The 24,169-nt window shown below is 33.3% G+C and overlaps 1 long non-coding RNA gene and 2 pseudogenes across 2 annotated transcripts in view; 1 reads left to right on the top strand and 2 right to left on the bottom strand.

Moving 5' to 3' along the window:
* Positions 1–24,169, top strand: part of LOC141425727 (uncharacterized) — a 457,749-nt gene that overhangs the window by 407,282 nt on the left and 26,298 nt on the right. Inside the window, exons 2-4 of one of the 2 annotated variants that reach the window (XR_012450807.1) lie at positions 4,530–4,650; positions 8,886–9,030; positions 19,658–19,794. This is a non-coding gene — a long non-coding RNA (uncharacterized lncRNA). Of the gene's footprint in view, positions 1–4,525; positions 4,651–8,885; positions 9,031–19,657; positions 19,795–24,169 lie in introns of both variants that reach the window. The other variant, XR_012450806.1, reaches the window with a different exon arrangement.
* LOC109702143 (olfactory receptor 8K3-like) lies at positions 5,573–6,513 on the bottom strand (annotated as a pseudogene).
* Positions 21,912–22,837, bottom strand: LOC109677122 (olfactory receptor 8K3-like; annotated as a pseudogene).

Here is a 24,169-nt window from a genome sequence, read left to right on the forward strand (position 1 = left end):
GTCCACAAACTGCTTTCCCTATTCTACTTTCAACTTCTAAGAAATCAGGTTTTAGACTCTTCTCATGAGTGAGATCTTGCCGTGTTTGTGGTCCTGTGCCTGATTTATTTCACTTAACATAATGACCATTATCACAATGACTGGGTTTCAAGTTTTTATGGGTTAATTGTATTCAGTTATGTAACCGAACTTTTTTAATTCACTCATCTACTGATGGGCATTTAGGTTGACTCCACATCCTGGCCAATGTGACTAGTGCTACAGTAAACAAGGGAGTGCATGTGTCTTTTCAATGTATTGATTTCCTTTCCTTTGTAGATGGTGGGACTGCAGAATTGTGCAGATTTTTCTATTTCTCCTTAATTTTTTAGAAGCCTCCATACTGTTATTTGTAAAGCCTTATTAACTTGCATTCCCACAAACTGTGCATGAGTTCTTTCTCCACATCTTGATTATCCTCACCAGTTTTTTATAGTGTTCTTTTTTTTTTTGAATATTGTCTTCTTAATTGTGTTCTCACATGAAAGAGATGGAAATTTCCTTGTGGTATTTACTTGGATTCCCATAATAATTTGTGATACTGAGTATTTTTCATGTGTGTTCTCTTTAGAGAAATGTACTATTCAGATCTTTAGTCTGATTTCATTTAATTATTATTATTATTATTATTGCCACAGAGTTCTTTACACATTTTGGATATTAATACCTTATTAAATATAGAGTTTTCAAATATTGTTTCTTTTTTAGTTTTATGTAGTCCTATTTGCCAATTTTTTTTGTTTTGTTTTCTGTGTTTGGGTTCATATAGAAAACATTCTCGACCATTCTAATGTCCTGAAGTTTGTCTGCTCTACTTTTTTTCTAAAACGATCACAGTGGTAGTATTAGATTTAAGCAAAACACTGAGGTATGTGAACAGAGACTTTCCAAACAAAATGCAAATGCCAGGTGTAGTGGACCACAGCTATAATACTAGCACTCAGGAGGATGAGGCAGAAGGATTTATGAGTTTGAGGAACCTTAAGATTTATAGTGAGTTTTTGTCAGCTGGCAATATATAGCAAGACCCTGTCTCAAAAAAAAATGGATTTCTTAAGAGATAAAGTATGGTTCTTCAGTTAATTTTTGGTTTGAAACTTTTAATGTGGAATTTACCATTCTTCTGAATTTGAATGGTGTATCATATGCTCAAGTTCCTGAAGGAATTCAATGTGTTTTACCTGTAAGTGTGTTCTGTCTACGGCATCCTTATGTCACGATGTTTTCCAGAGCTACTGCCTCTGCTGCAGCTTCAGTGAGAAGGCCCTGTGTATTTTCCAGGTCCTTCACATATTTCACATTTATTCCCAGGCAGTACCAGGCTCTGTGACCCTGTCCAGCATCTCCCTTCTCTAGTCCCAGCATCAATTTTCTGTTATTGCTCAGACATGAGATGCCATGGAACATCACAGTGCCTCACCTTGACTGATAGATCAGAGCTGTTAATTATTTTTTACTATCTAGCTTCATAAAAATTTGACAGCTGTGTCTTCCTCCATTGGTAGAGTTTGATTCATCATATCTGAGTAAAAAAGTGTGGTAAAGTATGTGCTTATGTCTATACTACCTTCTAAAAGCTTTGAAGCAAATAAGTTTTATTTTTCATTTAAAAAACTCTCTCTATAGTTTTTAAAGCACTAATATTGTACTTATACATACATATTTAGTACCCAGGATGCAATCTTCATGAAAATATAATATTAATCTCTAATGAATGAGACAGGTAGAAGATTTTAGATTGTGCAGTTTCATGAAATGAGATAAAATATATGTGGTAAGCAGAATATCATTCTCCTTGAAGTGTTAATACCCTTATTACCATACCTGTTTACATGTTTTTTCCTTTTCTGTCTGTCATCTATTTATATCTATCTATCTTTCTATTTTATCATCATCATCTATCTAATCTAACATCTATCCTTTCTTCTGTCTTCTCTCCTCCCCGCCTCCCTCCTTCTCTCCTTCCTTCCTTCTTTCCTTCCTTTCTTTTTCTCTTATTCTGTGTCTTTTTTTGTGGAGACGTGTGGTTTGCTCAAGTAATATTTCCCTCCAAATTAAGGAAAAATATCAAAAGAAATGGTTTTAATTCAGCAAATAAACAATTCTAACTACTTTCCCCAGCCAGTAGGTTTTTCATTCATTATATTTATGAATGTTTTTGTTGTGGAGACATAAAGTTTCAAAGAATAAAATGTATCTACATGATTTTCAGTTGTGTTCAGGGATCTTTTACGTACTGAATTGCACATCTGTGTTTGTGTGTGTATGCACACACACAGTCATTCCTATGCATGTCTGGGGTACATGAAGATTTATGTGACTAATGTGTTTGAGTGATCATAATTTAATTTTGACATTTGAAGAAATTATGTGAATAATTGTAAAGAGTCTTCCAATCAAAGGCAGAATATTATGGTATGAATGTATGCTAGGAAGAGATACTCTGCTTCTGTAATTTTCTTTTTCTTTTCTTAATTTTTCTTTTTGACAATACTGGAATTTGAACTCAGGGTCTCATGCTTGCAAGGCAAGTGCTCTACCACTTGAGCCGTTCTGCCAACCCTTTTCTGTGTTGGCTGTTTTCTAGATAGAGGCTCATGAACTGTTGAACAGAGCCTGGCTTTGATCTCTGCCTTCTGAGTAGCTAGGATTACAGCCATGAGCCACTGGTGCCTAGCATTGCTTCTACATTTTAAGGTTTTGTTTAAACTTTATTCTCTCTTGTTAGAGTTAAGCTTTATAGAATTTTGTTCTAGAAAATGTTACTGTTCAAATTCAAGACAAAAGTCACACCGTGAGAAAGAAAAATGTCATAAAATAAATATTATTTTAAAAGGAGAGAAAGAAGGAGAGAAAGGAGAATACTAACAGCCTTAGGAAGCTCCATTTAAATATTAGTCTGGTCAAAATTTTTGTTATTTAAACATTGAAAATTCTTCCCTTGAGATGACAGGTACATTCCTGATATTATTATTTTTGATATAGTGAGTAAGATCATTACTTTTTCAATGTAAAACCAAATAAAAACTCCAACTTGAAATTTTACTGTGTTTTAAGTTGATAGATTCATCAGATAAAAATTTATTATTTATACACATATGATGCATTAATCTGCCTCTTATATTATAGAATTATTCTTACAGAGTGGGAAAATATATCATCTCTGTTTTCTGTAAGAACATCTAAGAAGTGGCAAGACCTGTCCCTTAAACTTACAGTAAGGTTCACCAATCAAGACACCTGGACCTGACTTTGGAGTGCAATACAGTCATTTTAATACAAATCTCCATTTTAAAGTTATTGTTATCCTACATTAAATGTACAAGTTTCATTATAATATTTCTGTAGATGTGTATACTGTACTTTGAACCACTTCAACTTCTTCTGTTGTATTCCCTTGACTCTCTTTCCTGCTCGCCTATTTAAAGAGTATGAAGTGGGTTTCACTATGCTGTCTTCACTCACCAAAGACAGCCCCCCTTTTACATTCATATCTATTATTGTGTTATTATTATTGTGTTACTTTTATTTTACATCAAGATTCTGAATATGAGCAAAAAATGTAATATTTGGCTTTTTCGTGTTTGGCTCAACATGAAAATCTCCAGTTCTACCCATTTCCCTGAAAACAACATAATTTCATTCTGTTCACTGCTGAATAAGTAATCCATTTTGTATAAATAACTCATTTTCTTTTTCCATTCATCTGTTGCTGGGCACCAATGCTGATTCTAATGCTTGTCTTTAGAACAGTGTTGTAGTAAACATGAGTGTGCAGGTATATCTCTTGTATGTTGATTTATACTCATTTTGATATACACTCAAAGATGGTTGGTATAGCAGGGTCATAAGGTAGCTCTATATTTAGTATTTTGGTTGTACCTGTGTTAGAATTCAGAATCATGCACTTGCTAGGCAAGAATTCTATCATTTCAACATGTTCTCCATACCCATTTTTAGTTTTTTGAGGAGCCACCAACCTGATTTCCATAGTGGTGACTCTAGTTTACATTTCCATCAACAGTATATGAGGGTTCTTCCTTTTTCTGGCATCCTGGATGAAATTTCCATTTTGAGTTTCCATGATTTTTTCTAACAGTTGTTTTAGTATCTCGGTAAATGAATAAGTCAATACACCACTGGTTAAGATCCTAAAATCAAATAAAGGTAGTTTTTTACAGACAATCTCAGTTTCTTTAATTTTCTTTCTCTCTCTCTCTCTGTATATATACATATATATGTATATATAATGCATGTATGCATATATATATGAAATATGAATAAAATATGAGACAAAATATGAAATAAAATGTCATGAATATTGAATAATAAATAGTGAAAACACTTAGAGGATTAAGGAAGATTATGAATGAAGTATTTACAGACAAAATGAAAAGTATATATTTCAACACATAACATAATACAGTCTCACTAAAATTATAGCATAGTTCAAAATATAGGATGATTACTGTTTGCTTTCTCCAAGTCAGATTATCAAATTGTTGCAAAGAGTGGATCCTGAGAAGGAATACTGAATTGTTTACAGAACAAATGTGAGAAAATTCAGCTATAAGGAAGATGGAACAATAAATCTGCTACATCAGAAATGAGGTAACTCATGCAAGAATGAAAAATAGAATATGACTTTGAAAAAAAGTGTTATGTTTCTCCTGTAGAGGGGAAAGGAATAGAAATAATCCATTGAGAACACAGGCAGTATGGAACCAAAAACAAGCCAGGAAGAAAACAGCACAAATGAACAAGAAGAACAAATCCATGGAAGCATGTCTCAGAGAGCTCAAGCCATTTATCTTAATTGTTACAGCCACTCATACACATGCAGTTAAATACGGAGTGTTAGATGAGGCAACTAAGTGATGGGCTCTTTCGTTGCCACAGAAGTAGAGATACTTGGCTCCATTGGGCTCATTTTTGAGTGTCAGGAAACTGAAGAGTAAAGGGAAGAAATCTGAAATCCCTATGTGGAATAGGGCCATTTCAGCACACTGGTTTACTGATTTCTTAAAACCAATACAATGCACTGAAATGGATATGGTAATCAAATTTGATTTAAATAAAATCTATAGAAATGATCAGAAATCCTTAAATGAAAACTGTGTATTAACATATGAAAAACACAGACACACCTATGGATAGTGGAAATTTTATTGCTCTAGTGGACGATACCACAATAACTATTTAAATTGTCTTTGGCACCTTCTACTCTTCCTCACTCACATAAATCATACAATTCTGCTACCTGCTCTTATGGTCTGTAGATTCCAAACCCATTTACTGCATTATTACATGTCTTTAATGATTACATTCATAGTTCATCTCTCCTCCTCAAAGAAAGAAAAGCATTTAATTTTTTCCAATGGTATTTATAAGCATTTAAATGTTTGACTACTCCTAAGAAAAATGCAAACACTTAAATTTATATAATTCTATTTATATTTTCTATATATAATGGAGTAAAGTTGGACCAGTGTATATCCAAACACATTTGTAGGATTCATGTTACATGTAATCTTTAAGAGAAGATACTGTATATTTTTTTCCAAGTCCTCTGAAGGGCATATTTTATATCTTTATTCCTCAGGCTGTAGATAAAAAGATTCAACATAGGGATGACTTAGGTGTAAAATATGGAAGGCACTTTATCAGTGTCAGTAGAGTGACTGGACTTGGGCTGCACATACATAAATATCAAAGTCCCATAGAAGACAATGACCACTGTCAGATGGGACCTGCAAGTAGAGAAAGCCTTGTGCCTGCCTTCAGCTGAGTTCATCCTGAGAATGGCTATGAGAAGGAGTAGGTAGGACACAAGAACGATCAGAAGAGAGGAAATCAAATTAATGGCTAAGAAGACCAAAATTATGAGTTCAATTTCATGTGTATTTGAGCAAAGCAAAGATAACAAGGGGAGACTCTCACAGTAGAAATGACTGATGACATTGTAGCCACAGAAGGGTAAAGTGAAAATCTTTATGGTAACTATAAGAGACATAAATGTGCAGTAGAGGTAAGGTATTGCCACCAGTACCCAACATACTTGTTGTGACATGGTGACCTTATAGCGTAGAGGGTTACAGATGGCCACATAGCGGTCATAAGAATTGCGGACAGAATAAAAAGTTCACTTCCAGTGAACATAATAAAGAAAGCTAACTGTGTAGCACAATCATAATATGATATTGGGTTTTGATCTACAACAAAATTCAACAATATTTTGTGTCCCACAGCTGTAGAATAACCAAGATCAGTGAGAGCCAGGTGTTTGAGAAAAAAGTACATTGGAGTCTTTAGCCTGGAGTCCACCTTGGTGAAGATGATCATGCCCAATTTGCCTACTATTGAGCTTATGTAGATGATGAGGAACAGTCCAAATAATGGAGCCTGCAGCACAGGATGATCTGTGATGCTCATCAGAATGAATTTACTCACCTCTGTCAGATTGTGCTTCTCCATCCTGGTTTATCAGAAAACCTATTGTGGATTGCTACATCAGCATAGTCAATAACTTTCAAGTATTATACTTGGGGGACTTTTATTATGCAAATTGATGTAAATAAGATACAGCTAAACTTTTATATTTAGACTATTTGAAAAGAGTCATCCTTAAAATTTCTGTAATAATTTATATTTACAGAGAGAGAGGAAGAGAGAAAGATTAATGGTTCTCAGTTAGGGCTGTTTTACTCACAAAGCAACATTGCTCAAGATTGCTCAATGCCTAGAGAAATTTGGGGTTTAATAAATCCTACTTTAACCAATATCTAAGCCCAAACAATATTCAATACAAAATAGCAAATATCTACTTTACATACCAATTGGTGTATATAAATAGTTAGAGATTGAGATGTAGCTTTATAGCAATAGATAATATAAAAGATTTAAATTTGCAGAAATTTTGGGTGTCAAAACTTTGAGTAACTATACTTCTTCAAGTTTACTACTTATCACATATGTAATTAAAATCACATAATGTCATTTGAAACCATGGCATAATACATTCCACAGTTACATGTGTACTTGATGACAAATTAAAAAAATTCATTATTTCCTTAATTCAAACAACAGACATATGCCTGACAGATATTGGACAGATGTATGAATAAGAAAATTAACAGATGACACTGGTAATTGTCTTCGTCAGAAGAAAGAAAACAGTGAAATATATATGTACAAGCCATCTTATTAGTTTACCATATACTGTATACAATCATTATTTTGCAAACAATATAAATTCTCTAAAACTTTTTTTTTTGGTGGTAGTACTGGGGTATCCCACTGAAGTATCCCACTGGCTTACTAGTGGATGTGCCCTTGGTATGCAAGCACTCTATGGCTTGAACCACACCTCTAGCCATTTGTGTTTTGGTTATTTTGGAGGTGGGAGTCCCACTTTTTTTTTGCCGAGGCCATGTTGGACCATGATCTTTCTATTTTTAAGCTTCCCGTTATAGCTGGAATGAAAGATGTGAGCCATCATGCACGGATTTATTTCTTTGAGATGGGATCTTGCAAACTATTTTTGCCTTGGCTGGCATAAATGTCAGCCTCTCACATGGCTGGGATGATAGGCACATACCACCTCAAATGGCTGTTGGTTTTGATGGGGTCTGCAAACTTTGTGCTAGAGTTGTCTCAAACGTGTGATCCTCCTCATTGCAGCCTCCCAAGTAGAAGTTTTCCAAAACTACTCATATATACAAATCCAACATATCATTGCAGGGGTTAGGTAATGGGTGAAAGAGTATTGAATAGTCATTAAGTCTGTGCTATCTGAAAATTATTCCCAAGCATCATATACATGTAAAATTTTTTAAACAGTGACAGTAACTTACCTTAACTTATATATGTATATATCCCATTGCACAGTGTCTTAACTTCTTTTTCAGGACTAAAATAATGAATAGATGAAGAATAGGTCAAATAGGATGTACTATGTGTAACTTATCCCAATCTCTACATCCACTACCCCTAGAGTAAAATAGGACAGTGCATTATTTTTGGATTTCTTTCCTTTTATTTTTATTACTATTGGAAATTTTCATGTCTACATTTATATAAATTTACTTATAATTTATGTTACTCTGTTGGCATTTTCATTCAAGTCAGATATATGTTAGATTCAAGAGCCTAAAAAAATAAGAGTAAATATGAGAAAATTAGGATTGATTTATGTAACAAAATCTCAAATTTCTCTTAGGATAAATGATGCTACATTTTAAAGGGTAAAGTGAGAGCAAACAAGGGAGGGGTGAGGATAGGTAAGACACCTAAAAAATTAGCTAACATTTGTTGCCCTTAACACAGAGAAACTAAAGCAGATACCTTAAAAGCAACTGAGGCCAATAGGAAAAGGGGACCAGGAACTAGAGAAAAGGTTAGAGCAAAAAGAATTAACCTAGAAGGCAACACACACATACAGGAAATTAATGTGAGTCAACTCCCTGTATAGCTATCCTTATCTCAACCAGGAACACTTGTTCCTTCCTATTATTGCCTATACTCTCTCTTCAACAAAATTAGAGATAAGGGCAAAATAGTTTATGATGGGTATTGAGGGCATGGGGAGGAGAGGGAGGGGGTGGAGTGGGTGGTAAGGGAAGGGGTGGGGGAGGGGAGAGAAATGACCCAAGCCTTGTATGCACATATGAATAATAAAGCAATAAAATAAAAAAAAAGTTCACAACTTTTTAATTAAAATTTTAATGATTAATATTGTGTACAAACTTTATTATGGTATACTATACAATAGAGACAAAATAAAATAAAGATTACATGAACATGGATCTCTGGATATGATTTGAAATCCTTTTCTCTATTAATTCCAGGAGAACAGCATCCAAATACAATATAAGACACAATGCAGGATAACATGGCATAATCAAAGAAAATGTATATGAATATATATATATATATCCTCAACAATCCAAAGACTTACAGAATATCTTAGTAGCAGGTGGATTGGACCTTAAGGTAAGACTATTATTAATTTTGTATAAAATTTTGAGTAACTTTTTTTGCTGAATAAAAAACAGAAATAAAAATGATACACTTTATAGTAAGAACAGTAGTGTTTGATTAACCATCTACAAACACAGAATTTTATAAGATTATGTGTGTGAGGGTTATTACATGTAATTTGTACATTGTTCACTTAAATATTGTATCTAAAGCTGTACATACCTAATATACTCTCCTACTTCATAGAGACTCTTCCTTACACTGAATACAGAAAAGCATGTCAAATTAGTGAAATACCTACAATAAATGTAATAAGAAGTCATCTAAATCTTGATTTACTTGTAATGGTTTAGTTTGATTTGCAGTTATAAAAAGTTAAGAACTAAAGAACACACCTCAAGTATCAGTTTTCCTACAAGTAAGGAAATATGGAAATGTTTGTAAAAGTCTTGAGGTTCAATAGAAAGAAACCAATTACTTTTTTCATAGTTTACTATCTTTACTAAAGAACTTAATTTTATTTTTAAAAACTACATTCAGAAAAATTCAGTCAGATTTCATTGAAAAATGAACACCTTATCGTTACCATAAAACTAGACAATTAACTACTTCCTGATACTCAAATAACACATTCATAACTCAATGTGAGGTGGAAACTCCATTTTCTTCATCAATAAGTCTGGAAATAATTACATCTATGAGTAAATTCACATAACCATTAGCACTTTATGTTTTTTCAGAGGTTTACAGGAAGGAAAAATCACTGAGGTTTAGAAGTATATTAGAAGGACATGTTGAATCACTGCTATTTCACATTCTTTTTTCACTAAAAAAAACCCCATGCCCCTTTATTTATCCTTCATCACCTCTCAATTCTCCATTATATTTGAAATTATATACATATATATGAATATTTTTTATGAAAATACAAACTGTGTGTTTCAAGGATCCGTATGAGCATTTATCATCTCAGCCTAAACGATAATGTTCAAAATTCAGCATTAAGGAAAAGTGAGAGAGATCTTTTTTCTGCTCAGGAATCATAGTGTAGTAGAAACCACAGAAACTGAATGACAAATGGTCATTTATATTTAGTGGCAAAGCCAATGCAAAACGTGAGCATTTCTGTGCATTCTGGTAACATTAGATATCAAAAGAAAACTGTCTTTCTTTGTTACCTGTAAAGAATCCACTCTTTTGATTTCCCCACGTGCTTCTTAAAGTGGGGTTTTTGAGAGCAATTTATGCCAGATTTTTAGAACTTTTGAGACTTTCCCTGAGGAGATGCTAAATAATTTGTTGATTATCCCTAAAGCGTTGAGAGCTTAATGAAATGTCTGGAGATTATCCACTAATTGTCAGAGACAGTTGGCTTTCAACTTTGACTTTATTGTGACTTTATTTATTGTAGTTGTTCAAGATTGTGAAGTCAATAAGTATCATTAAATATTCTCATTAAAAAATCTTATGATGTGAATTTATATCAGTAAATCATTTTTTAAGTGAGCTTACATATAATTTTAAATTTTTATTAGTGTATCTTTTTAGGTGAAGTGTCTAATTTTATATTTTGCTCCTGTAATTTGTGTGTATTCTTGAGAACATATTGTGTCCATTAAATCCAATAAAAGAACCCAATTTTTAATTAATTTATGATAGGATTTGTTCAAATTCAGCATGCTAAAAATACTTTGCATTTCCAAATGACTGAACTTTAAAAAATAAACAAGAAACTAATGAGATACTACTAACCTTAATGTTCTGTTAAGTATTAACAAAATTACTGTGTATTTTCTTAAATTTAAACATGCTTGATTTCTTAATGAACATGACATTGTACTATAATTAACTTTATACAGTCACCTTAGTAGGTACTTATTTTTACCAAAAAAATTTTATCATAAAAATTGAAATTATTTGTACACTTTCCCTCTTCTTGTAGTAATGGTTTCACCTTGTCAAGTCCCCTCTGCCATTGAAGGTGAATACTATTTATTATTTACCATACACATGCAAGTTATCACTGAAGAACCATACACTTAGGTGTGGGACTTATTTCCTGACCTTGTGCTTCTGCCGATGAGTTTATTTTTCAACCTTTGCCTCCCTTGCCATCTCAGAAAGATAATGAAAGATTACTTAAGCAGCTAAAGGACCCTAGGCAATATAACAAGGAGTCTTCTCCTGGGCAATCAGCAACAATTAGGTACTTCTCAACAAAATACACCACGAGTTTGCAGATACTTGAAATAAAGTTGTTTGGTATGATACTGAATATCTTACTATGCATTTGATTTTTTCACATGGTTGATGATTTTAGATTCATAAGTGAATGTTAATTCTCTAAGTTGCACAGTATTCTCACTTTTTGCTAAATATATAAACTTATTAGAAATTTACAATTTGTTACCACCACCCCTCAAAACAGTTTAAAAGTTGAAGAGACAGAGAGACGCAGCATTGACTAAACTCCACCCCAACACATACCCTGCAGTGATCCTCTTTCCCACAGTCACAGAAAGGGAAGTTATTCAAGCACCAATCTACTTTCTTAAATGTTAAGGAAGCCAGGTGAGAGACCAGAGAGATTGGGTTTGGTATAATAAGAGTAAGTTGAAGAAAGCAGGAAGAAAATGACCGGTATATCCTTCCCCCAAGTCTAAGCATGATCACTCTGCATTTGCATGACTTGCATGGGAGCAGTGGTTGGAATTAAGTCCAAGTATCACACTTGAAATCTAGTATCAGGCCTCCCATATTAATCCAAGAGCCAAGGAGAGTCTCATGCTCTTACCCTAAGTCCTATACCTGCATACTGAGCTTTTGCAGTTGCATTGTTCAGGATATAAAAAGATGTCCTCCACCTCCACTCTCCCAACCTCAGACAGCAGAGCAGGAAGCGACAGTTGACCTACTAGGAAGATGAGTAGGAAAGCTTTATATTAGAGTACAGTGCCAGAGACACGGATGTGAGAGACTGCATGAGGCAAAAATTAAGGGCTTTATACCCAGACAAGAGCCCAAAGACAAATCTTGCAACCAGCCCTGGTATGACGGGCACTAGAAGGAGAAGAATATTTTATTCCAAGACTGCCTGTGCTGTGAGAATCCATGGTGACCCAGCTTAGAATCAGAATTTTTGGACAAGTGAATATCTTCAACCTTGTTAACCTTGGGCAGCACGGCTATCCTGAGACCAGTGTTTTTAGGGACAGACTAGAGACTTGCCTTGACACCAGGCAAAAGATATGTGCTTCAGTAGGACAGAAAGGTATCTTAGCATACTTCACTATGAACTGTGGGATGGGTCTTTGTGCACCCCTGCAATACCCTAGATCCTTGTGTTTATGGGAATCAGAGAGGACCTTTCTTAGCATTGCCATTGGTATCTAAAGGTCTGCCATTTTGAAGCAGCAAGAGGAAAAAAAATAAGGGTGTTCCAATTCACCAAATAGCAAATTCTCAGCAAAAAGACTATGGTCCAGGTCAAGGAGAAATAAATACATTCCACACAAATGTAAGCTGACAGAATACATCTTCATCAGACTGCCATATAAGAAATGCTAGCTCATGTTCTTCAAACTGAAAGAAACGTTAATGCAGTAGACTACAGCATCAGAAGATATAAAACTCACTGGTAGAGTCACAAAAGAGAAAAATTTAAAATTTCTGATATTGTAAATACAATATATTAATTATTAATAGCTTTAGAAATAAATCCAAAAATTATAAAAGAAAAATAGAAATCATGAAATTAATATGTTGAGACAGGCAATGCAGAGACAGAAAATAGCATATTAAAAATTCAAAACATGGAAGTAATGGAGTGAAAGTATAGAGTTCTTCATTGGTATACTTTTTCTATTTCTTTTATTACCATTGTGATCAGGTAATGTTGGTATTATTTCAAAACATCATTACATAAACAATAATTTTTCAAGTAATCTTAAATTTAATTATGGAGAAAACAAAATAAAAGCATGTGTAATTAAACAGCTATAGTAAATTATTTAGCTTGAAGGAAAAGAATATAAGAAGGCAACAAAAAAAGAAATTAATTACAATAAAATTAGTAAACATATAATAATATGATAGCATAAGGAAATTTACCTCTTGATAATTGTAGTGAATGTTAATTGACTAAATTTTATACTTAAATGACATAGAATCACTGAAAGGAAGAAAAACTATAGGCTGCTTATACAAAACTCACCTTCCACCTTAAAATATGCATAGGCTATTTTGAAAAAAAAGAAATAAGGTATTCTATGTAAATTAAATTTAAAAGAAAGGTAGAGCATCAATATATATATATATATCAGGAAAAAATAGATCTTAAATGAAAAGCATTAAATGTACAACAAATTCTGGTATAAAACTGTAAAAATGTCAATTGAGCCAGAAGCAATAATAATTCTAAAAACATATGCACCAAAAAGCAGAGATTGAAAATATATAAAGCAAATACTAATAGACCTAACGTGAGGGATAGACTTATTCTTTTTTAAAATTTTTTATTCATTTATTCACATGTCCATACATTGTTTGAGCCATTTCTCCCACCTGCTCCCAGCCCCCTCCCTATCACTCCGACTCCCGCACACTTCCAGGCAAAACATGTTCTGCCCTTTTCTCCAATTTTGTTGAAGAGAAGACATAAACAATAATAAGAAAGACCAAGCATTTTTGCTAGCTGAGGTAAGGATAGCTATACAGAGAGATTCCTAGCATTGCTTCCATGCACAAATGTATTACAACCTGAACTGATTCATCTCTGCATGACCTCTTCACTACTTCCTGGTCACCTTTCCATATTGACCTCTGTCATTTTAAGGTTACTCCTTTGCAGTGGGGACGTCAAACACTTTCAAATTTTGGATTTCTTACCTATCCCCATTCCTCCTGTATGTGCTCTCCCCTTAGTGTGTGACCCAAGTTCAACAACATTACTGCCTTTGCCCTAGATCTAAAGTCCACATATGAGGGAGAACATATGATTTTTGGGCTTCTGACCCTGGCAAACCTCCCTCAAGATGATGTTATCCAGTTGCATCCATTTAATTGCAAATGATAAGATTTCATTCTTCTTCATGACTGAGTAAAATTCCATTGTTTATAAATACCACATTTTCTTAATCCATTTGTCCAAGTAGTGGGACATCTTGGCTGTTTCCATAACTTGGTTATTATGAATAGTGTTGCAATAAACATGGGTGTGCAGGTGTCTGTGGAGTAACCTGAGTCGCATTCCTCTGGGTATATCCCTAAGAGTGGGATTGCTGCATCATATGGCAGATCTATGTTTAGTTTTTTAAGAAGCCTCTGAATTTTTTCCAGAGTGGTTGTACTAGTTTGCATTTCCACCAGCAGTCTACAAAGGTCCTTTTATCCCCACATCCTTGTCAACAACTGTTGGTGGTGGTGTTTTTGATGAGAGCTATTCTTATAGGGGTGAGGTGGAACCTTAGTGTGGTTTTGATTTGCATTTCCTTTATGGCTAGAGATGGTGAACATTTTTTCATGTGGCTTTTGACCATTTGAATTTCTTCTTTTGAGAAAGTTCTGTTTAGTTAGTTCAGCTGTCCATTTCTTCATTGGTTCATTGATTTTGGGAGAGTTTAGTTTTTTATGTTCCTTGTATATTCTGGTTATCAGACCTTTGTCTGATGTATACCTGGCAAATATTTTCTCCCACACTGTGGGTATAAAAATGGCTATACTACCAAAAGCAATCTACAAGTTTAATGTAATTCCCATCAAAATCCCAATGACATTCATCACAGAGATTGAAAAATCTACCCTAAAATTCATTTGGAACCACAAAAGACCATGAATAGCCAAGGCATACTTAATAAAAAGAGCAATGCTGAAGGTATCACAATACCCGACTTCAAACTATATTACAAAGCCAGCAAAAATAACAGCATGGTACTGGCACAAAAACAGACATGAAGACCAGTAGAACAGAATAGAGGACCCAGATGTGAATCTACACAGCCATGTCACCTTATTTTTGACAAAGATGCCAAAAATATGGAATAGAGGAAAGACAGCCTCTTTAACAAATGTCTGCAAAAAACTGAAACTAGATCCAAGTTTATCACCCTATACTAGTATCAACTCAAAATGGATCAAGTACCTTAATATCAGACCCAAAACTCTGAAGTTAGTACAGGAAAGAGCAGGGAATACTCTGGAAGTAGTAGGTATAGGCAGGGAGTTCCTCAATAAAATGCCAGCAGCTCAGCAACTAAGTGAAAAGATGGACAAATGGGACTGCATAAAATTAAGAAGTTTCTGCATGCCATACTCTTATACAATAATAATATCGAAATTTAAAACCATACTTGCAGGGAGAGACATGTTATCCTGCAAGAAAATTAGAAAATAAGAAATGGGGTTAAATTGCACCACAGACCAATTAGACCTAACAGACATCTAAAGAACATTCCACAGAAGACCTGCAGAATAACACATTTTTCTCATCAGCACATAGAACACTCTCTAGGATACAGCACATAATTGCTCAAAAAACGTGTCTCCAGGCTGGCAGACAGCTCAAGTGGGAGAGTGCCTGCCTAGCAAGTATGAGGCCCAGAGTTAAATCCCCAGAACCATGGAAAAAAAATTGAAAATGAACAAGTCTCAATATTTTTTAAAATTAAAATTATATTGACTATTTTTTTCCAAACACAGCTCAATTAACCTGCAAATTAATAAAACAGAGATTTAAAAAAAAATTTAATAACACTTGCAATTTAAACAAATTACTCTTGAAAAACCAGTTGACCAAGGAAGACATCAAGAAGAAAATTTTAATTCTTGAAATGAATGACAGTGAATAGAAGGAAAGGATTGAGAACAGAAGGAACGTTTATAGCAAGTTACAGCTACCTGAAAAAAGTCAAGTGGACTCATATGAACAATGTACCACTGCATCTCATGAAAAGTTAGCATAAGGAAAGAAATAATAAAGATCAGTCAATAATAAATGTAACAAAGTCCAAAGATTTAAAACACCATGTGTGCATTCTTCAAAAATATAAACAAAATTGACAAGACTTTGGTTGCTAACTAAAAAGAGACAGAGCAGACACAGTGAATAAAAGAAGAAATGAAAAGAGAGCTGGTAATAAAGCTCATTAGTGCAGTGCAAGCCTGGGTTACAACAAGAACAAGGGAAAAAAGGAGTGGGATATTGCTACTGATATGAAAGGGTTATTAGGGATTATTATGGACAATTCTACATCAGCAAGATGTATAACCTAATAGCAATGAACAAATTCCTGGAAGCACAGGCCTTACCAAGATGGAACCATGAAGAAATATGAAACCTGAATGGACCAATAAGTTGGAACAAGTTTGAATTAGTAACAAAAAGTATACAAAGAAAGGACAGCCCAGCACAAAATAATTCTCTGCTGAGATCAACCACACATTTTTTTTAGAACTAACATGAATTTCTCTAAACTCACTCATAAAAAGAATAGGAGTAAGGAATTGTTCAAATCCTATCCCATGAGACCAGCATTACCTGACATTATGCAAAAGAACACACAAGGGCCCTATGGAAAAAAGAAAACTATTGTCCAATAACCTTGATTATCAAGCTTGTAAATATTCTCAACAAAATTCTCACAAACAAAATTCAACAGGTATCTAAATAGATTATTTGCTATAATAAAGATGGATTCATTCTAGGGATAGAAGGATTGCTCAAAGTATCAACTCAGAAAATATGATACACCTTTTCAATATAATGAAGGACAAAAACAATTCTCAATAAATATATAAGATGGATTTAATAAAATTCAGTGTCCCTTCACGAAAAAGCTTATAAATTTCATATATAAGGAATATATTTCAATATGATGGGGCCATGGATAATAAGCTAATAGATAACACAACAATGAAAGCAGATGTGTTGAAATCTTCCTCTCCATGATCTGAAAAAATAAGGATGTTCACTTTCATCCTGTCAACATAGTTCAGGAAGTCAAACAAGTAAATACACAAGGCAAAAAAGTGAAGGGAATCCAAATTGTAAAAAAGGAAATCAAATTATCACTGTTGATATGACATGATCTTTACATAGAAAAATACCAACAACTCCATGAAGTTACTATTAGAATTAATAATTAAATTCAACAAACTGGCAGAGTACAAAATCAACAAATATAATTCAGGATCTTTGGTATATACCAATAGCAAGCCATCTGAAATTGAAATCAAGAAAGCAGTCCAATTTAGGAAAACCACAAAAATTGCCTAAAAACAAACTTAACTAGAAAAAGAAAATAATTATCTAGGAATAAACTCTATCAACCAAGTGAAAATATCTACAATGAAAACAACAACACAATAATGACAAACAGAAGTGTCAAAATATGGAAACATATCTCAGTCAGTAGGAATAGCTACTATCAGAAAGACTGAGGATTACAAGAGTTGGCAAAGATGTGGAGAAAAGAGACCCCTTACATACTGATGGTGAGCATGTAAACTAGTAAAACCATTATGAAAAAAAGCCTGGGTTTCCTAAAATTTAGAAAGACATCTATCATTTGATCTGACTATTCTATACTAAGAATATATCCAGTTAATTTAAATCCATAATTTCAATAGACTTTTCTGTTGCTGTGTTCATTGCGATGCTTTTCACAATAGACTTGAAAAGGAAATAACCAAAATCTCCATTCACTGATGGATGCATAAAGAAAATACGCTAGATACACACATTTAGCCTTAAAATGGAATGGAATCTTGTCGTTTATGACAATATAAGTGGATGTCAAGATCATTGTGTTCTTTGAAATAAATCAGGATGTATAATATCAAGTGCCATATTTTCTCCCACGTATGTGATAAATAAAATGATGCATTTGAAAATAGAATAATGAAACCTATTAAAGTGTTTCTAAAAGGGAGGTAGAGGATAAGAAGAAGTAATAGAAGAGTGAATATGATCAAAGTATATTATATTCCTGTATGGAAATAACACAATGGAACCTCTTTGCATAATTAATATACACTAATTTAAAAAATATTAAAGTTGAGAGTAAAATGGTGGTTATTAGGGACTGGAAGAATAGAGGAAAATATCATTGGGGAAATGTTGATCAATGTGCACTAACTAACACCTAGACAGGCATAACAACTTTATTTTTTGGTGGTACTATGGTTTTAGCTCAGAGTCTCCTGCTTGCTAGGCACTCTACCTCTTGAAAAATGCCCCAACCCTTTTTTGCTTTGGTTATTTTTGGAATAAAATCTCTCATTTGGCCAGGGGCTGGCCTGGGATCAAGATGCACCTATTTATGCCTTCCACATAACTGGAATATTAGGAATGCACCACCTATACCCAGTTTATTGGTTGGGATGGGTATCCCTAAATTTTTGCATGGGCTGGCATTGAACTGCAATTTTCCTGATATGTACCTCTCAAGTAGCTGAGAACACAGGTGTAAGCCACCATGCCCAACACAGGAATAAGATTTTTTATTGTGTTATTGCACAGTAGGGTGATTCTATATAGAAATAATGTATTTTTCACAAACCAGAAGAAAAAATGTTGAATGTTTTATCATAAAACATCACTTCACCATTACTTAGTATAACTATACTTTCAAACTTTTGAAAAATTTTCTGAGTTGGTAAGATTTATTTTATAAATTCACACTTACATCTTTCAGATAACATTAAAGTATATGCATAGGCCAAAGATATTTCTAATTTTGTATTTTTTGTATATACATTGTTTCTTTTTCTATGGATTTTAGTCCTATTATTAATTGCACAGATACATTGTTTTATCTATTTTCTTTGGTCTGTAGCTTGTTTCTTTCATTATATTTATGATTGTCTTTATTGTGTAGATGTCAAAATCTTTTAGGAAACTATTTATCAATCTTTGTGAGTTTCAGGTGTATAAAATATCTTTTCCATGATGAGTCATAAACATACACACATACACACGCATTCACAAATATGTACAGTCTTTGTGAGTCTAAGATATGACTGATAGTCATATCAGATATGATGCCAGTGACTATGATTAAGTTTAGACATTGCACGGAAAAGCTATGTGAACAGTACTGAAGTGATGTTTCCAATAAAAAATAGAGATTATGGTAGCAAGACACATTGGGCAGCCATATTCTGTATATAAACTTTTGGGATTGTACTTAAAATTAGCAATCTAAATTTAGGGAAAATATTCTTTGGTTGAATTCTGCTTTATGAAGAGATTTTCCTGTTGGAATTAAAGAATAAGGCACTTTGAGAGAACTTATTAGTCAAACAATTTCAGAAAAATATATAAACCAAAATGAAGTATAAAAGGAAATAGCGAGAACCCTATCTTCCTTTGGAAGTTCCACTTTGATAAGTATACTAAGTCATTTTTATTAACACATACTTAAACTTTTTATTTGCCTTTATTGAGATTCCATTTGCTGTTGTTTTTTTTCAGTTTCTTAATATGGTAAATGCAATTATAATTTTTTGTGTTAAATCACACATAACTTTCTTGTTTAAAGCTACAATGGTATATAAACTTTGTACATGTTGAATGATTTATCAGGCAATATTTTGTTAGTATTTTCACCTGCATGTTGACCTTATATACTTTTAATTTCAGGGGTGTGCTCCTTAAAAAGTTGGAAAATACACTTTCTCTTTAAAATTTTGCAGAGGTTTTTGGAGAATGGTTACTTCAATTTCCCTATTTTGTAAAAAAGGAATTCACCAATCAAGTTACCTAGACCTGATTTTGAGGTGAGGTCAGGAGTTATTTTTAATTCCAATTTCATTTTGTGATCCACTTCACTATGAGGTTTTTTAGTTTGTTTTGTTTTGGGGGGTGTGTTTCTTAGTGTATGTGAAAGTGAAAATTGAAATACAGCACAACCAGGTTTGTACAGATATTCTGAGTGTTCAACAATTTATGTATTGTTATTATTCTAAATATTATTGAAGTTTTTGAATCATTATCCTGTAAAATATGAAATTCTACTGATTCAGAATATTTTAACAAACACTGAAATCATATGACAACTCTTGCTTTACATAATATATACATACCACAGTAGAAATGTAAAATTTCAAAAAAAACCAGTATGTCTATGAATAAAGAAAATGAGAATAACATTTGAAATAACTTCAATATGCTATCAAATATGAAAAACCAGGAAATGATATTGCAATTTTTATCATCAGAAAGACTATCAGATTAACCAAGATTAACTTCAGAAGTAGCATATAATGTTTCATTTAGTCATAGTTGTAAAATTAATTTAAAATATTTACCTTTACTATGAAGCTACAATTATTCAAAGAAGTTAATTCATGAAACAAATACAATAATTTAATTACATTAATTTAAACATTTTTATAATCACGTGCCCAATAAAACCAATATTAACATTTCACTTTACATCTGTTCCACAGATACTTTATAGAAAATGGAACTAGTTCCTTATATAGAGATATGAATAAAGAATAGCTTAAAATTAGGAATGTAACATTGTCACTACATATCAAAAATAAACTATAAAGTCCTTAGTAATGTTTATCTACAAATGAAATTATAAACATGCTTTTAATATTCCTATAAATTATTCTTACTCATATACTATTTGCTATGCAAATAATTTTATTACCTCATTAATCTTTATCTTATATAATAAAATGTCAGAATTTAAAATATTGAAAATAATGCAAATACATGGAAAATTTTAGAGGGGGTTATAGAGGACAAATTTACACAAGACATGGAAAGTTTATACCTCAATACTATGTGTGCTACACTAACTAGAAACACAGAATTGCTCAAATTGCAGAATGACCTCTGTTTGCTTCCTACAAATTGGAAAATGAAAATAGTGCAGTCAAATAACAGATTCTATCAAAATGAAAGTATACTATGTGTACATATTAGGAAACTCAGTCCAAAAAAGGAGAAAAAGAATAGGCATCTTGCACAATAGTTAAAAAACAAATAGATTATGTCTTAAAAATGAGAATTATTTATTTTTGCATTTAGAGTGATAAGTAGAATAATGACCATTAGCTCAAAACAAATAGCAAGCAATCAAGATCAAGCCAGTAAGGGCAAAGGAAAAAAACCCACCAAATCCTCTATGTCACAATGTAAGAACATTGTCTTAATTAATGTATGCATTGTATGAACAAAAATTAATTAAGGAAAGTTACATGCATGCTGACTTGAAGTTTAAGTTGTGGTTAGGACAAATATGTTCAGGTAATTTAATTTCCTGTGTGAAAGAAAAAGCACTGATGAGGAAAAAAAAGAGCCTAAAATCCTCAAGGGCAATGGGAGCATTTGAGCACATTCATGTGACAGATTCCTTCAATTCATCAGTCTACAATGAGCCTCCTGACACCTCAGTCAAGGTTCATTTTAATATAATCTATTCAAGTCTATGAAGCCTAAAACAGAAAGACTGTATTTCCACACACACAAAAAAAGAAACACATACAAAAGCAAACATGACACCTGGGAAGTTTCTTTTAATAATAGAGAATGCCAAAAAGAATATTTTAAGTTTTCTTTCATGTATACTATTCTTTTTCACTGCTTTACAGCATATGACTCTGTTACCTGATCTCACAATTCATAAAACCTAAACATGTTCTACTTTGCAATTGATTTTTTTCAATTATTCTATTTACATACTAACTCCCTTCCTCAAGGAGAGAAAAAGTTCACTCTTTTGAACACAAATGTATTTATAACATTTGTAATATTGATTAGTATCAAGAATGCCACTGGTTTAAGACATGTTATGCCCATTGTTACTTGCTTACATTCTGGTGGAAACATCAGGCTCACATTCCAAACTGATTCAAAGAACTCATAATATATGTAACTTTTAAGAGAAGACATTGCCTACTTTTTTCCATGTCCTTTGTATTGCATATTTTACATCTTTGTTCCTCAGACTATAAATCATAGGATTCAACATTGGAATAATCAAGGTATAAAATATGGATGACAATTTATCAGTATCAATGGAATGGCTAGATTTGGGTTGCACATACACAAATATCAAGGTCCCATAAAAGATGATGACCACTGTTAAGTGGGATCCACAGGTAGAGAAAGCCTTACGTCTGCCTTTTGCAGAGTTCATCCTGAGGATAGCTATGAGGATTAGCAGATAGGAAACAAGGATGAACAGAAGAGAAGAAATCAAATCAAAAGATGCAAATATCATAATTATCAGTTCAATTTCATGTGTATCTGAGCAAAGCAAAGATAACAAGGGGATACAGTTACAGAAGAAATGATTGATGACATTGTAGCCACAGAAGGACAAAGTAAAAATCTTTATGGTGACTAGAAGAGACATAAATGTGCAGTAGAGATAGAAAATTGTCATCAGTACCCAACATACTTTTTGTGACATGATGACTGTGTAGAGCAGTGGGTTACAGATGGCCACATAGCGGTCATAGGACATCACAGAAAGAATAAATAATTCACTTCCAATTAGCAGAAGGAAGAAAGCTAGCTGGGTAGCACAAAAATGATAGGAGATTGTGTTTTGATCTACAAAAAAATTTACCAACATTTTTGGCCCCACAGCTGTAGAATAACCAGATGTCTGAGAAAAAAGTACATTGGGGTCTGCAGCCTGTCATCCACCTTACTGAGGAAAATCATGCCCAAGTTGCCCACTGTTGAGCTTATGTAGATGATGAGGAACAGCCCAAATAATGGAGCCTGAAGCTCAGGACGGTCTGTGATGCCCATCAGAATGAATTCACTCACCACTGTGAGATTGTGCTGCTCCATCTGGATTTATCAGAAAACCTATTCTGGATCGAGACATCAATGCACTAATTAGCTTTCAAATATTATCACTTGAAGAATAATAACATGCCAGTTAAACTGGTAAATACTCTACTATGTCCAATGTCTAACTCCAAACAATATCCACACCAATAACCTGTTCCACAGTTAAGAATTCTGTCAGGTAAATGAAAGTAAGAAAGCAAGAAGGAGGGGAGAGAGAGAGGGAGGGAGGGGGGAAGGGAGGATGGGAGGAAGAAAGAAGAAAGGAAGGAAAGAAGAAAGAAAGAAGGAAGGAAGGAAAGAAATGAAGGAAGAGAGGGAGGGAGGGATGAAGGAAGGAAGGAAAGAAGAAAGATAGACAATACATTGAGATGTGAATATATATAGGTACATAAAACCAAACTGGAAAATGTTTAAATATTATTAAAATTTTCATGTCAGATAAATTTTTGTGCTGTTCTTTAAATGTTCTAGTTGTTCTCACATCATTACAATTTAACTTTGGTAATAATTGCATTTAATACTATTAAATTATACATTTTCAAATACATAAGGTTTTCTAACGACAAATACCAACAATACATCCAAAATTCTATAAAGTATATGCCTACAAATTTCTTATAATTCAGATGGTATTGCCAAAATTGTTAACATACATGGCAAGTATTGGATACATGTATAAATTTAAAAAAAAACTATAAGAGGTCACACTAACACTGTCTTTAAATGAAGAAAGAAACCCAAGATATGTATATTAAGTGAGTGCAGATTAATTCACTAATAACCTGGCTTAATTTTTCTAACTCTATTCCCACAGAAAGACAAAAATGTTGTACTTTTTAATTCAGTGTTTCTATTGTATCTGGAAATTGTCAGAGCATGCTTGTATGTGTGTTTTATTTCTTTATTTCTTTGTTTCTTTCTTTCTTTATTTATTTAGTGTTGATTGACAGTTCTGGGGATCCAATCTAGGTCATGGGTGTTACGGAAGCACTCTACTCACATGCCCTAGTTTATTGAGACGGAGTCTATCTATCTCTGAGGCTCTGACTATCTTAGAACTTACTAGGTAGCCCAGCTTGGTCCAACTCAGGCTTTCTAGGCAGGCACTCTACTACTTGAGATACTCCGCCAGTCCTTTTATGGGTCGGGCATTTTTTGAGGTAGAGTTTTGTGAACTGTTTGCCTTGCTGACTTTGAACCATGATTCTCCTGATCTTTGTTCTTGAGTTGCTAAGACACAGGTGTGAGACATAGACAACTAGCATATTTTATTTTTTAAATAGCAACAATGGCCTACCTGCAAGAGCTTTTCTTTATATATGCATATGT

Source organism: Castor canadensis, chromosome 1 (assembly GCF_047511655.1).
Source record: "Castor canadensis chromosome 1, mCasCan1.hap1v2, whole genome shotgun sequence".
Classification (NCBI taxonomy): Eukaryota; Metazoa; Chordata; class Mammalia; order Rodentia; family Castoridae; genus Castor; species Castor canadensis.